At 55.7% G+C, this 12,745-nt stretch overlaps 1 pseudogene; it reads right to left on the bottom strand.

The window, feature by feature from the left end:
- Positions 1-10,524: 10,524 nt before the first annotated feature.
- LOC147964860 (large ribosomal subunit protein eL8y-like) lies at positions 10,525-12,439 on the bottom strand (annotated as a pseudogene).
- Positions 12,440-12,745: the final 306 nt, after the last annotated feature.

Raw genomic sequence — 12,745 nt, forward strand, 5'->3', positions numbered from 1 at the left:
TATCAGTGGATAATTACCACATTGCCATTGTGGTTGTCGGATTTCGGGTTCCGGCAGACCCTTAAGGTTCGAACTCTGGGGTGCGCACAGAGATCTTTCCCCTACCGACTCGCGCTTCTATGGCTCGCAAGAAATCTAGGCTAGAAAGAAGAACACACAAGGGACACGAGGTTTATACTGGTTCGGGCCACCGATGTGGTGTAATACCCTACTCCAGTGTGTGGTGTAGTGGATTGCCTCAAGGGCTGATGATGAACAATATAGGGGAAGAACGGCCTCGCGAGAGGTGTTCTTGAGCTGGTGCAGCGTGTTCTACTTGGTACGGACCTTTCTCTCTTTCTTTCTCTTCTCTCTTTCTTTCTCCCTGGACCTCTCTCTTCTTCTCCCCCCCTTTTCTTCTTTTGGGGGCTAGTCCTATTTATAGAGGCCCTGGTCCTCTTCCCGAAAAATGAGTGGGAAGGGTGCCAACAATTGGCCATTTTCAAGGGGAACATCTAGTACAAGTTATCCTGACCAAAGGTGGTCTTCGGCTGCCAAAAGCACTGGCGATGACACCGTCTTGGGCTCCACGGTGACCTCCATCCTGCCACTCTGCTGGTCTTGGTCTTGTTGCACCCGAATGGTAACCTTTGCCCGATGCCTTGGCCTGTGCTTGCTCCCTTTGCACCGAAGGGGAAACAAGGACACTACGCAGGCCGGCGCCCGCCTGGCGCCCGCCTAATCTCGATCGTCATGGCTTGTGTCACGGGCTCCTCGCGAGGCACCCCTGCCTTGTTCTCTCCACCTCCTCCCGAGCCTGCCTGATGAGGCTGCTCCTGAGGAAGCCTCCTATCGTCCGCCCCGCAAGGCTTGGCCCCTTGCGAGGGTCTTGAGCTTGAGCTGATGAAGCTGGGCCGCACTGGGCCCGCACTTGAGCCACGCTGCAGGCAGGCAAGTCTGGGGACCCCCGTTCCCAGAACGCCGATAGTAGCCCCCGGGCCCAAGGCGCGCCCGGGCTTGGCTTACCAGAGAAGCTAAGGGGCAAGAGCGAAGCACCGCGGGCCCCAATAGCCTACGGCCTTGGGCGCCGCATGGCGATTGATTGGACGTGGGCGTCTGCGCTTCCCCATGACGCCTTGTTACGCGCCCGGCTAAGCGGACCCATAGTTGCACACAGTTGTTCCCTTTTCCGCTGCTCGCTCGCCTCCTACCTTTCCTTCTTCTTCGAGCTCCAACCTCTGCCGCCAATCCGGCTCGAGCTCTTCCCTCTTTCCATCGCCATGGCACCAAAAAAGAAAGGAAAGGGGAAGAAGCCCGCGCCCTCGCCCCGCTCATCTCCGGTGGCGGCCCCCGCCGTTGATCGGTCCATCATACTCAATCCAGAAGCCCTGAACAAGGTCCGCTCTGCCCTTGCCACTATCTTCAATGAGTCCCATGCCTCCCTTGATAGGATCGTCACGGAGGTCCAATTCTTCGTTGATGCCCTGTGGGCGGGTCTGGTTCCCCCTTTTCTGCTTTCTTCAATGCAGTGCTCTCCCATTATTAGATCATCATGATGCACCTCGGGCCTGAGTCCATCACCCTTCTGGCTGTCTTTGCTTTTGTTTGCGAGGCAATGGTAGGCAGTCCTCCTTCCGTTGCCCTATTGCGCCACTTCTTTTACTTGCGCTTGAGCGACCCCACTCAGTGCTCAGGGTGCGTGGGCTTCTTCGCCATGCCAGAGACAGCCGCTTCAGGGATCGACTTCAGCCTTCCTCCTTCTGAGGCCAGGTTTAGAGAGCAGTGGCTGTATGTGGACGTTGGAGTGCCCAACCCTCTGCTCTCGCACCCGACCTCGCCTATTGTTCCCCACTCGGGCTGGGACCATGAGATGCTCGTGAGCCCCCGGCTCGCCTTCGTTTGGCGCCGCTTCCAGAGTTTGAGGGCGCTCAATGTGACTGCGCCCAAGGTGGTGAAGGAGTTCCTCCAATGCCGCATTGCTCCTATCCAGCGCCACTCTTGCTGGATATGGGACTTTGCGGGGCACAGAGACCGCATGCGACTTCAGGAGGAGGACTTGGCGCCTGAATTGCTGCGGATGGTGCTCAGGGTCTTGACTGGCGATCCTTCCCCAAGCAGCCTTCGGCTTGATGGTGCCCTTTTGTATCTTTGCTCTGGCAGGGCCGATTTTGTGAGGTAGATGCCCAGCTTCGATGAGTGGGGGCTGCACCCGGCTGGCTTCACGGGGCCCCATGAGAACCCAGCCGCCGTGGTTGCTCCCCCTGTCGTCCACAGTGGTCCTTCCTCAGGCGATAGAGCAGGGAGACGAGAATCGGCGGGAGCTGAGGCGACTGATGTCGAGGTGCCAATGCCGCGAGATGCCCTGAAGGCGGCGCCTCCCGAGGCCCGCCCTGGAGCGGCGGCTGGCGCTGAGTTGCGGCCCTTGGGTCTTGAGGCCGGGGCTCCTGAGGCCCGGTCGTTCCTCGTGAGGCGTTGCCTGATGGCGTCCCCCAGGCCGGCTCCTTCGGCGCTGATCTTCTTGATGCTTCTTCCGCGCCCCAGGCCGACCCCTGCATCGGGCGCTTAGGCCGGTTCCGTGTAGATTTTGAGGCCGTCTGCAATAGGAAGGAGGCCTTGGGTGGCGACGACTGCCCTTGCCACTTGTTGAAGCGCAGGAAGTACTTTGCCATGGATGAGTAAGCCCTCTTCTTTCTCTGCTCATTTACTTTACTATCCCTGCGGCTGATTGTGGCCTTTCAGGCCCCGTCCTGCCAAATTTGCCGAGTTGGCCCAGGAGCCAGCCCCAAGCTTCGCCTTCTCCACTGGCTCTGGGCGCGCCGAGCTCGAGCGGCACCCTCACCGATGGACCGGTTGGTGCAGTAGTCTGTTCCACCGGGCACCTTGAGCCTACGCGCCCACTGTCCTTTCTTCATGAATCCCCCTGGGGCACATCCGGCTTGCCCCGTGTTCCTCCTCTGATCATAGAGGGTGAATGATTGAAGTCTGCCTTCAGCTCCTCCTCCGTGGGTGGACCGACGCCCAGCTGGATTCCCAGAGGGGTCCATTCAGCGATGGCTAGGGTGCTAGCCCCCAGCCCCGCGCCGGGAGGGGGCATGCCACCTCAGGGCCCTCCGCATACTCCGGTGGAAGAGGGTGATGCAGAAGACGTGCTCAGGCGCGCTTGGGAGCGTCGCGCCCTTCACCAAGAGTTCCTCCAGGGGGTGGCGGATGCGGTGAGCCGGATCGGGGCAGAGCTTGCTGGTGAGGATGCGCGCCTCGAGGCTGAAGGTTTGCGCCTTGCTGAGCAGAGGCGCAAACTGAAGGTAGTCGTCGCCCTCGCGTGTCACCAACGTGATCTTTACAATGCGAAGGCTGAAGCGTCGCTGGTAGCTTCGTGGGAGGCCTGCTCCCAGGCCGTCGAGGAGGCTCAGGAAGCAGACCGTCGGCGCAGAGATGCGGAGGATCGCGCATGGGAGCTCCAAACCTGGAGCAACTCCCTGGAGTAGCAAGTGGAACTGCGCCAGGCGGCCCTTGAAGCACTGAAGGGGGCCTCTGTCGACCAGGCGGAGCTGCTGAAGCGCGAGGAGGCGCTGACGCTGGAGGCCGCCGAGCGCAACCTTGACCTTGAGCGGTTGGAGACGAGGGAGCGCCTGGTGGCCCAGGCGGAGGATGACGTTGCTGCGCGCGAAGTCCGGGCCCAGGAAGAGGTCGACCACCGCGTGGCGGAAGCTCGCTCGGCCTTCGAGCACGAATACGAAGCAAGGTTGGGGCTGATCAGGGCCGAGGCTGAGTGTAGGACTATGGCCCTCAGGGCCAAACTGGCTGAAGTGATGCGGTGTGCTGACTCATCCGCAGCCGCCCTTGGCACAGTGCAGGCGGAGCTGGCCTCTTCCCGGGCTAAGCTGCTTCTTCTCCAACAGAGGGTTGATGACGCCGAGGCCGTCGCGCAGTGGAATGAGGATGAGATCCATCGGCGGCGGGTTCTGGAACACGTGCATGCCCCCATGCTTCGAACGCTCAGGGAGAGGGCCAACACAGCTTTGGGCAACATTTGCGAGGTTGCCGCTAAGGAGCCGCATGAGGCCAGCTACGCTGGCAACCTCCAGTTTTTCACCGACGTGGTGATGCTTCTGGAGAACCACTCTGAGAGGTCCCGTTGGCTTGTCGAAGAGAGGAGCCGAGCCTTGCTCGGGCGTGCCTTCTCCCGCGTCTTCAGCTATCTGCAGGACAGGGACCCCCACTTCGACTTCGACACTGCCATTGCACCCGTGCCCATAGCCGTCCGGGGCGACCTGGCGCAATGGGTGGAGGACAACGTGGACGCCCTCGTCAGGGCCTTTGCGTCTGATGATGATGGCATGATCGTGGCCGCCGATGAAGGCGGCGTTGTGGACGAGCCTGGCACTGTCGGAGGTGTTGGTGGTGGCGGCGATGATGTCAGCGATGCCAGTGATGCCTCCGGGGGTGCCCCAGAAGACGCGGTGAGTGATATGTCCGACTGACCGTAAGTCGCTGCTATTTACCCTGCACGAAGAAGGTTCGGGCTCGGCCCTGAAGAATGTAAGAGCATTTTGGGAGGGGAGGCCCCTCATGTAAAGGTTTGCGATCAGTATCCTGGTAAACATAACGTTGCGTGTGAGCTTAGCTGCTAACCCGGTGATGGGTCAGCGGACTTGTTTTCCTTTCGACTCCGACGAGTTCCGAGCGGGCCTGCGGGGGCCGCCGCGCCTTGGGTGTCTTCTGATTATCATGTTGATCCTGCGATGAGAACCTCTGGAGAGGGTGCGTTGACAGCGGTCCCGTCTGATGTCGTGCCTGGCCCGGCCTGGCTCGCGAGGGGCTCGTGAGGGGGGCAGCCGACGCTAAATTTGGACGCAAAACCGAAATCAGAACACGAGAGATTGCTCGAACGAGACTAAACACCCCTTCCCCAAACACACGCAAGTCTCGATCTCAAATCCAACTTAAATCCAAACCGAAGAAACTTGTCAACAAGGAAGAAGCGAAAAGCAAAAGGCCGCGTCCGGCACCTAGTCTAGTCTTCGACGTCTTCTCACCAGTGCGGAGCTAAGTGCTGCCACTGGGCGTGGGCGGGAGCTCCCGAGGCCCGAGGGCGGCTCTCCGGAGACTCCGGGGCGTGTACAGCCCCACGCATTATTATGTGAGAGTGTCATGGGCGGCGAGCTTCACAGGCACTGGGCCTTCTTCACAGGTACCAGCCTTGCTTCATATCGCCTGACGAGGGCCCCGCCTTGCGCCACACTCTACCACCATTGACGCCGGCCGAAGACCAAGGACAACGCCAATGGGGTAGAGCGGTCGCCAGCGGTTCCCCCGACGACCACGGGTCCTCTGCCGGGGGCAGGCCATGGGACACCTCCCCGATAGAGGGCCTACCTCCTGAGAGCGCCTTGCTCGGACCGCCGCGGGGGCAAACCCGGATCTCGGCCCCTCTCCTGCAGCCCCCTGCGCCCTCCTCCTGAGGGATAGGAGGCTACAACATTGGAGCAGCCATCTGCTGCGGCGACCTGTATCTCCTGCGACCCATGGTTAGCATAAGCTTGCTCCTGAGGAATGAGTGGTACCCGATAGTTGCTGTCGCCGGTGCGGTTGTCGAGGCTCTCTTGGGGTTCCTGAAAGAGCTCAGCTTCTGGCGCCTCCTCGCCCCAGCCTGGCCCGAGCAATGAGCCATGATATTCTTCCAGCGCACACCCCTGATCCACCATGCGGGGCACATAAGCTTCTGGGTCCGCCGCCTCGTGGGCCTCGCCGTAGCGCCCCGCATGCCACGCAGTCCGGCTTGGAGCGTCGTCCTGGGGATGATGGCTCGGCGGTCCGTCGAAGCCGGAGGCCACGGCGTGCACCCCTTCGCTAGCCGAAGGTGGGGCCGGCGTGACATGTCGCCCGGTGCCGACGGAGGCATTGGCGCTGAACAGGCCCTGGAGTCTGCTTGAAGTTGCGTGGGCACGTATAATGCCGCCATACGGCCCGCCGTGGACCTGGGGAGGCAGCTGGACGTAGAAGGGAGGTGCTCCTAAGGCGGCGGTGTCCAGGGGCTCGGCTACTCGCTCCAACAACACGTCGTGGCTGCCCTCCAGCAGCCGGCACCGTAGCAGCTCTCAGGCCACCGTGAGTGCGGCCCTAGAGTTCGCCTGTTCCCGTCGGGTGTGCGGCGCTGTGGCCGCGGCATGGTTTGAGGCCCTTGCTGCGGCCCGCACCTGCCGTGGTGTGAGGGCAGGCGGCGTTTGGCCTCGTCGCCCACGCCCCACAGCGCCCTGCGGAGCGCGGGCTGCCTGAGGCGCAAGGTTGAGGTCGCCCTGAGCTGGCGACACGGCGTGGGCGGGCCACACCACCCAGTGGTTGGCGTTGGCAGCCGGGTCGCTCGACGTCTGAACGGCGAGGCAATGGAACGCGACGCGGAGGAAGAAGGATTCCGGCGCACCCCTACCTGGCGCGCCAAATGTTGGATTTCGGGTTTTGGCAAACCCTTAAGGTTCGAACTCTGGGGTGCGCACGGAGATCTTTCCCCTACCGACTCACGCTTCTATGGCTCGCAAGAAATCTAGGCTAGAAAGAAGAACACACAAGGGACACGAGGTTTATACTGGTTCGGGCCACCGATGTGGTGTAATACCCTACTCCAGTGTGTGGTGTAGTGGATTGCCTCAAGGGCTGATGATGAACAATACAGGGGAAGAACGGCCTCGCGAGAGGTGTTCTTGAGCTAGTGCAGTGTGTTCTACTTGGTCCGGACCTTTCTCTCTTTCTTTCACTTCTCTCTTTCTTTCTCCCTGGACCTCTCTCTTCTTATTCCCCCCTTTTCTTCTTTCGGGGGCTAGTCCTATTTATAGAGGCCCTGGTCCTCTTCACGAAAAATGAGCGGGAAGGGCGCCAACAATTGGGCATTTGGAAGGGGAACATCTAGTACAAGTTATCCTGACCAAAGGTGGTCTTCGGCTGCCAAAAGCACCGGTGATGATGCCATCTTGGGCTCCACGGTGACCTCCGTCCCGCCGCTCTGCTGGTCTTGGTCTCGTTGTACCGGAATGGTAACCTTTGCCCGATGCCTTGGCTTGTGCTTGCTCCCTTTGCACCGAAGGGGAAACAAGGACACTACGCAGGCCCGCGCCCGCCTGGCGCCCGCCTAATCTCGATCGTCATGGCCTGCGTCATGGGCTCCTCATGAGGCACCACTGCCTTGATCTCTCTGCCTCCTCGCGAGCCTACCTGATGAGGCTGCTCCTGAGGAAGCATCCTGTCGTCCACCCCACAAGGCTTGGCCCCTTGCGAGGGTCTTGAGCTTGAGCTGATGAAGCTGGGCCGCACTGGGCGCCCACTCGAGCCACGCTGCAGGCCGAGGCAGGCAAGTCTGGGGACCCCCGTTCCCAGAACACCGAAAGTGGTGACCCCTTAATCTATAAAAGGAGGCCCATGGCACTCATAGGAGGGGTTAGAAGGTTGGAAAGTTGACAACCCCAAGCCACCACATACATGTAGACGCCATAGGAAGACCTTGCCGGGCAAGTGTACTACGCACCACCACATTCATTCCTCCCATCAATCCACTAAAGCAGGAGTAGGGTCTTATGCCTCACGGCGGCCCGAACCTGGGTAAATCGCTTGTGTGCTCCCCGACGCGCTGCCGTACGCCGGTCTGCTCTTTGTGCAATGTGTCGTCCCCATGCGGAACCAACAAGGGGCCACCAGGTCCCATAGGTGGCCGCGGAAATCCCGCGACGACCGGGATGATCTCCATCATCGTGTCGCCTTCGGGGTTGTCACGCCAACCATTCTTCTACTACTATTGCTATAGCTTAGCGATAAAGTAAAGCATTACATAGCACTTAGTGATTGACACGCAGGTCATACAATAATAAAAGACAACCCTATGGCTCCTACCAGTTGCCGTATTCCTCAACATGGAAGTCGTGATAAACTATTACAAAACATGATCATCTCATACATCAAATATATCTCATCATGTCTTCGGCCATATCATATCACAACATACCCTGCAAAAACAAGTTAGACACCCTCTAATTTGTTGTTACATGCTTTACGTGGCTGCTATGTGTATCTAGCAAGAACGGTTCTTACCTAGCAAAGCCACAATGGTGATATGCAAGTTGCTATTTAACCTTCTACAAGGACCACCTTTGTCGAATCCGATTCAACTAAGGTGGGAGATACAGACACCCGCCAACCATCTTTATGCAACAAAGTCACATGTCAATCGATGGAACCGGTCTCATGTACGTGGACATGTAAGGTTCGTCTGGGCCGCTTCATCCCACAATACCACCGAATCAAGAAAAGACCAAGGAAGGAAGCAATCTAAATATCAACGCCCACAAACTCCTTTCTGTTCTACTTGTGATGTCATCTACGCATAGACCTAGCTCTGATGCCACTGTTGGGGAATGTTGCATCTGAAACAAAAAATTCCCTACGCTCACCAAGATCAATCTAGGAGATTACCATATACGAGAGGAGAGAATGCATCTGCATACCCTTGTAGATCGCTAAGCGGAAGCATTAAGAAACGCGGTTAATGTAGTCGAACATCTTGGCGATCCAATCATGATCCGTCTCGCAAACTCCCAGTCCAAGTGTCGAACGGACGACACCTCCGTGTTCAACACACGTACGGCTTGATGACGCCTTCACCTCCTCGATCCAACGAGCGATGGTGAAGTAGTAGTTCGAGTCCTCCAGCAGCACGATGGCGTGGTTGCGGTGGTGGTGGAGAAATCTCGGCACAGCTTCGCTAAGCACACTGTGGAGAAGTAGATGGCTATGAGGGAGAGGGAGGGCAGCGCCATGGCATAGATAGGTACTCAATGGTGTGGCTGACCTCTCTCTACCTTTCTATATATAGGGGAAAGGAGGAGGGGGTGGCACCCCTAGGGTTTCCCCTAGGGGGCGGTGGCCAGGGCAGATGGGATCTCCCCTAGGGTGACTTGCCCCCCAAGCCGGGAGGTGGGAAGCCCTAGGAGGGCGCCCCCAACCTCTTGGTTATGTGAGATGGGGTGAGAGGGGCGCTCAGACCCTTAGTGGGCTGGTTTGCCCCCTCCCCTTGGCTCATGGGCCCCCCCAACACTTGTTGGGGCCCCCTGAAACCCCTTTCGGTGACGCTGGTCATCACCCGGTACCCCCGTAACAATTTCGGACTCCAATACCCTTCGTCCAATATATCGATCTTCACCTCCGGACCATTCCGGAGTTCCTCGTCACGTCTGGGATCTCATCCAGGACTCCGAACAACCTTCGGTAACCATCATAATGACTCAGCTATACTTATATCGTCACCAAACGTTAAGTGTGTAGACTCCGTGGGTTCGAGAACTATGCAGACATGACTGAGACACCTCTACGGTCAATAACCAATACCGGGACCTAGATGCCCATATTGGTTCCCACATATTCTACGAAGATCTGAATGGTCAAACCTTGATGTCAAGGATTCAGCTAATCCCGTATGAAGTTCCCTTTGTCTATCGGTATGTTACTTGCCCGAGATTCGATCGTTGGTTTCTCCATACCTAGTTTAATCTTGTTACCGACGAGTCTCTTTACTCGTTCCGAATACAAGATCCCGTGGCTAACCCATTAGTCACATTACTTGCAAGATTACAATGATGTTGTATTACCGAGTGGGCCCTGAGATACCTCTCCATCATACGGAGTGGCAAATCCCAGTCTTGATCCATGCCAACTCAATAGACACCCTTGGAGATACCTGTAGAGCACCTTTATACACAATATTTACGTTGCAATGTTTGGTACACACAAGGTACTCCTCCGGTGTCAATGAGTTGCATGATCTCATGGTCATAGGAACATATACTTGACAATGCAGAAAATGATAGCAATAAACTTGATACGATCATATGCTACATTTATAGTTTGGGTCTTGTCCATCACATCATTCTTCTAATGATGTGATCCCGTTATCAAATGACAACTCATGTCTATGGCTAGGAAACCATAGCCATCTTTGATGAACGAGCTAGTCGAGTTGAGGCTCACTAGGGACACGTTGTTGTCTATGTATCCACACATGTATCTGAGTTTCCGATCAATACAATTCTAGCATGGATAATAAACGATTATCATGAATAGGGAAATATGATAATAACCAATTTATTATTGCGTCTAGGGCATATTTCCATCATACATACAATACAACCTTGCGTGACAATAGCTTGCATCATGGGAAGGAGGCAGTACCTTCTATCATTTTTATTTTCCTATGATCAAAAGTAGGCACTGAAATGTAAGGAAATGAATCTCTAGATACTTTATGTAGTAGATTTATAAAAACACGGGTCATGTAGCATGCAAAACCTAGCATCATGAGAACGTATCCTAGGCATCAAATTTTCCATACACACAATCGTACCCAACCTCATCTGATCTTTGCGTAAGTCTAGCGAATAGAACAGTGAATCAGAATACCACAATACGATTCCACAGTGCCGCTAAAAGGGTTCGAGTTCCTATCAAAATCAAGACACACAAAAGTGTAACTAAATTGTATATATGATGTGACATATAAGGCTAGGCCTAGTTCATCCTCTGCACAGCCTCCCTAGTGATGAGCCTTTCCCTTGACTTGGTCTTCGCATGCAGACTTGGAGCCCATGACACCACCTCCCCTCTTCGTGACCTTGTCGAACATTTCATTAAACTTAGCTTGCAAAATAGCGGACATTGGAGATGCTAGAAGGGTAACAACAAAGTGGGGTGCATATCAATGATAGCAAGGGTTATATGAGCAACATCCTTGACAGCCTCCAAGATCTTATTGAACTCAAGCTTGTCCTTGTTCTTCACAGTGGTAAGGCGGAGAATAGAGGTGGTGTTGTTTTGAATGATCAAAAGAGGGTAAGCCAAAGTGAGCATTTGCTCCTAGTTATGGTAAAAAAATTCAGAAGGGTAGAACAGGTGGAAATATACCGATAAAAGTCATGATTTTCCCTTAACAATGTAGTATGGGACCTCCAACTTCCTACATAGGGTTAGGAGCCACACAACCAGCTCAATTGGGTCAACATCATGAGTGATGACGACCAGTCGAGCCTTGCTCTACAGCAGAAAACACAAGGATTAATCACAAGAATGATTATTGTAGCCATAAAAAGATGCCATGAATAAGGATTGATTAGGTCAAACAAAGTGATAACTCATATCAGTACCTGCTTGATGAGTTAAGTGGCATGGTTAAGATCGTATTTCACAACAATTGGCTTCTTGGCATGAACGGTTTTCCCCTCAGTCTCAGCCTGGGCCCTCTTCAAAAGATCTCTTAGCTGCCTTGTCCTAAGGTGGCTGAGGGAGTCCTGGATTAGGGGGTCTCCGGACAGCCGGACTATATCCTTTGGCCGGACTGTTGGACTATGAAGTTACAAGATTGAAGACTTCGTCTCATGTCCGAATGGGACTCTACTTGGCGTGGAAGGCAAGCTAGGCAGTACGGATATGGATATCTCCTCCTTTGTAACCGACCTTGTGTAACCCTAACCCTCTCTGGTGTCTATATAAACCGGAGGGTTTTGGTCCGTAGGTGTAACGCCCCGTGACCGATGTGCCAGGTGTCGTACAGTTATTCGCTATTGTTGCCTTGTCATTTCTTGCGTGTCATGCATTGCATATCATGTCATCATGTGCATTTCATTTGCATACGTGTTCGTCTCATGCATCCGAGCATTTTCCCCGTTGTCCGTTTTGCAATCCGGCGCTCCGTTCTCCTCCGTTGGTCATTTCTACCTGCTTCTCGTGTGTGGGGATTAAACATTTCCGGATTGGACCGAGACTTTCCATGCGGCCATGGTTTACTACCGGTAGACCGCTTGTCAAGTTTCGTACCATTTGGACTTCGTTTGATACTCCAATGGTTAACCGAGGGACCGAAAAGGCCTCGTGTGTGTTGCAGCACAAAACCCCTCCAAAGTGGCCCAAAACCTACCTAAACCTTCTCCATCATCTCGGTCGTTCGATCACGATCGCGTGGCCGAAAACCGCACCTCATTTGGACTCTCCTAGCTCCCTCTACCTATAAATATGTGATCCCCTCCGAAATATTCGCGGTACAAACCCTAACCTTCGTCCTCACCCAATCGGATGCCGCCACCTCGCCCGCGCCTCTCTCTCCTCCACCGCAGCTCGTGGGGCCCGAGTCAGGCCCGCCCGGGCCCGGAGGCGCCCGCCACTGCTCTTGCGCGCCCAGGCCGCGCCGGACCTCATCGTCGGGCCGCGCCCGACGCCGCTGCTCACCGTTGTATGCCTCGCCGCCGCCGCCATGCTCACCGGCGTCCTGCCCCGCCGCCTCGGTCGCCGGACCACCCCGCGCCACCTCACCCCGCGTGCCTCGCCGGAGCACGCACCACAGCCGCCCTTGCTGCGGATCCGGTCGGGCCGGACCGGATCCGGCCGTCCCCGAGCGCCCCGGCCATCCTCCGGCGCCGTCCCGCCGCCCCATCGCCGGAGAGGCCACCGACATCGTTGTTGACCTCGGAACCCTAGATCTAGATCTGGAGGTGATATTTCCACTAAGTCTCAAATTTCCTGATTCAGATGCTCTTGTTCATCATGCCATAACTCATCATCCGTAACTCCGATTGAGCATATAGCATATCAAAATGTTCGTCTCAGAGAGTACATCATTTCATCTCATTGCATCATTTTCATTTGAGTTCATCTTGATGCCCGAAATGCTGTTAGAAGAGTGCTACTTGAGATAATAGTCAGATCTGTTGCTCCATTTAGACATTCGTCATTTTTGCCA

This window comes from Triticum urartu, chromosome 6A (genome assembly GCF_056163025.1).
Source record: "Triticum urartu cultivar PI428250 chromosome 6A, HENAU_Tu73, whole genome shotgun sequence".
Lineage (NCBI taxonomy): Eukaryota > Viridiplantae > Streptophyta > Magnoliopsida > Poales > Poaceae > Triticum > Triticum urartu.